The sequence below is a fragment of the Alexandromys fortis genome, unplaced genomic scaffold (assembly GCF_014885135.2).
Source record: "Alexandromys fortis isolate MF-2015 unplaced genomic scaffold, M_Fortis_MF-2015_v1.1 scaffold_93, whole genome shotgun sequence".
NCBI lineage: Eukaryota > Metazoa > Chordata > Mammalia > Rodentia > Cricetidae > Alexandromys > Alexandromys fortis.
Genome location: NW_026067970.1, coordinates 3,449,568 through 3,453,402, shown reverse-complemented (window position 1 = coordinate 3,453,402; position 3,835 = coordinate 3,449,568).

Here is a 3,835-nt window from a genome sequence, read left to right as displayed (position 1 = left end):
GAGAGAGAGAGAGAGAGAGAGAGAGAGAGAGAGAGAGAGAGAGAGAGGAGAGAAACCCGTTTGCAACATTTAAACCACAAAGGGACATTCTGTCGGTTAGTAGGGGCAAGGTTTTGGTTTTGTTACTTTACTTGGAACCCCTTTTTGAGATTACTCAAGGTCACATGATTGATCTTATGGCTGGCCGTGAGTTAAGACTTTCTACTGGATGTCTTAACCCCAGGATGACATTCTGTTATTTATAAACTTACGCTTCATTACAAAAACTGGGATCAGGGATTTACAATATTGAGTAGTACAAACAGGAACAGAGCTTGGGCTGTCTTTCAGTTCCCTTCTCCCAATTCCACTGTCCATATCATCTCCCTAAACACCCTTACTTAATAGTCTTATGCTATATATTGCCCTTGATCCTAGAATTTCAAGAGAAATTTGTTGCATTAATCCTAGCCTCCTCATTTTACAATTGAAAAATATTATGTAATCAACTTCTGTTAAAATTCCTTCCCCGGAAGGAGAAGTAAACACTATCTACCCCTCTTACAAGGTCCCAAAAGCAAATGGACAAACAGAGGCCTGATTCCACCAAAGCTCACTCCAAGAAACCAGTGAGTTTGTTGAATGTGCTTACAGAAAGCACAGATGCAGGATTACCTATGGGCTGTGGGTGTTCCTCCCCCAAAAGATTGCACCTAGAAGTCTTTGCTCAGCTGGAATAATGGTTTTCCCCTAGTGGCATAGATAGAGCTCCTCCCTTCTACTCTTGGTCATCCTATATACTCTAGCCCAGTGGTTCTTAACCAGTGGTTTGTGACTCCTTTGGGGAGGTTGCAAATCAGATATCCTACATATCAAATATTTACATTATGATTCATAAAAGTAGCTAAATTATAGATGTGAAGTAGCAACAAAATAATTTTATCATTGGGGGTCACCACAATATGAGGAACTATATTAAAGGGTCACAGCATTAGGAAGGTTGATGTCGGTTCCTGCCCGACTAATTCACTGGTTCCTGGATAGAGGCATATGGATCGAGAAATTGCAGATTGAGAAATTGAAGAAATAACGGAGACACAAAAGAATTAAACAGGATAGATTCCAGAGCACTGGTCAGTGAATACTGCAGCTTCAGGCTTCTTTTTCATAGTCCTTTTAGACCCCAAGTCAAAGGGGAAGGCAAAAAAGACTTTCTTTTTTTAAATCATGGTACAAGGAACAAACAAGAGTTCAAAATGTCCAGTAGCTACACCTTAGGCCAAACACCCTGTTTTCTAGGCAAGACTTTCAACAACTTCACCTTAGGCCCGCTGTTTGACCTTGAAGGAGCAAAAACAGCTTGAACTTCTAACCCTAAGGATGGAGCTGAGCCACTTGTATTGGCTCCCTCAGGTTGAGAGCCACTGCACTAGCCCCTTGTTCAATTAGGCCAGAGCTGCATACCGCATGGTAGGGAGCAGCGGGGTACTTGGGTAAGGGTCTTCCAACCCCTCCAGGAGAGGATACAGTCAGCAAACCCAGCTGGAATAATCCTTTTGCAAAAGGGCACAGCTGAACTCCCCAAGATGGCAGTTGCTTGGCTTAGAAGGTGGTCATGAGCAACATCAACACAAGTTATTGATAGCATTAGAACCTGCAATGCAGTATCAGGGGCGCTAGGTAACTGGTCAGATATTAGCAGCCTTAGAGATTATTGAAGATGGACTCCTCCTTCATAATTAGCAGTTCGTAAAACCAAGAGTCAAAATGGCAGGCTTTGATGACTGCTTAAAAGAATGGAATCTGGGGCTGGGGGTGAAGCTCAGTTAGAGGAGTGATTGTCTAGAATGTCCTGCATAAACAGGGCATAGTGATGCATGCCTATAATCCCAGCACTGTTGTCAGAGGCTGCTTGTTCTGACCACACTGCTGTTTGGCCGCCCAGACTCCCAAAATAACCACGCAGAAACTGTATTAATTCAATCATTGCTTGGCCAATCACTACTATAGCACATCCCTAGCAAGCTCTTACATATTAAATTAACCCATTTCTATTATTTTATATTTTACCTCGATGCTCATGGCCTACTGTCCAGGTTCTACCTGGCAGCTTGCATCTTTCCCCTCTGGCAGCTACATGGCATCTCCTGACTCCACCATCTTTCTCCCAGCATTCAGTTTAGTTTTCCCTGCCTAGCTCTGTTCTGCCTTGTTACAGGCCAAAGCAGTGTCTTTATTCATTAACCAATAAAAGCAACACATAGACAGAAGGAGCTCCCACACCACAGCACTCTAAAGAAAGACAGCAAAAGGATCAGAATTTTAAGGTCATCTCCAACTACATAGTGAGCTCAAGGCTAGCAGGGCCTACATGTGATCTGTGCTACATCTCACATTGAATAGAGACATGATATTCTGAACTGTGTAAAGATCATAACACTCTCGTCTAGTCCAGTCTTTCTGCTAACGAACAAAGACTACCATTGTCCCCTCCCTTAAAAGTTAATCCAAATGGACTTGTCAGTCACCTGAACAGGGTACCTTGTAGGAAAGCTCAGCAGGTAAGAGCACTTGCCACTCTTGCAGAAGACCAGAGTTCTGTTTCCAGCATCCACATCTGACAGTTCTTGTCTGCCTGTAACTGCCTGAATCCTGTGAGGCTTGGTCTTGGAAACCTGACTAGGGTCATTCAGTAAGGAAGAAATGACAGACACTGAAGAAACCATAGACACACACAGAAAAGCTGGGTTGGTTGTGCTATGCTGGCCCTGATGGAAGGCGCCTACTATGCAACCTGGAATCTCAAGGACTTTATTACAGAGAACAAGAAGGGCTTACCAACTCATTGCAACGATATTTTGTTTGTGTTTTAACAAATAAAGCTTGTCTGAAGATCAGAGTGCTGAACTAAGCCACTAGAGGCTAAGCAGTGGTGACACACACTTTTAATCCCAGGACTTGGGAGATGGAGGCAGACAGATCTCCATTAGTTCAAGGCCACCCGGGGCTACATGAAATTGATTCAGTCAGTAAGAGAAAAAGAGCTCACACAAAGGTGGTCCCAGCACTTGGGACATGGAGACAGGAGTGATGTAGCTGGGTAGAGAAAGGAATATAAGGCGGGAGGAGACAGGAGCTCCGTGTAGTCTGAGGAGCAGTGCAGTCTAAGGCAGTCAGTCTGAGGATGCAATCTGAGGACAGGATCACCCCTTCAGTCTGAGCATTGGTAGAGGTAAGAACTCTCTAGTGGTTGGCCACTTTGCTTCTCTGATCTTTCAGAACTCACTCCAATGTCTGATCCAGGTTTTTATTACTAAGACCAATTAGAATTCATGCTACCGCTCATCTCTGTGGGAAGTCTCCGTAGGGGAATAGTCTCAGCCTGAAATTCGCAACAACTCACTTTTGAAAAATAGTTTAAAAATATTATTTTTTAAAAGTTCATTTGCTTTTATGTGTATGAGTGAGTTCTGAGTCTGTTGTCCAGGGGAAACTGGAGTTACAGATAGTTGTGAGCACCATATAGGTGCTAGGAATCCAACGTAGTCCTAATTTATTTTCTATTTATTTATTTATTTATTTATTTATTTATTTTTTGGTTTTTCGAGACAGGGTTTCTCTGTGGCTTTGGAGCCTGTCCTGGAACTCGCTCTGTAGACCTTTTTAAAAGAGAGAAAGAAAGAAAAGAAGAAAGGAAGGAAGGAAAGGAAGAACTGTTGAAAGGTCTGAAAAAATGGAAAAAGAAGAAATTAGTAATTGATTGTCATTCCAATGACCAATTAGTACCTCTCAGATCCACCTTATTGCACTTAAGTTCTCTTACCAGCTGGCAGTGTTAAAACGGCTAGAACAGGTG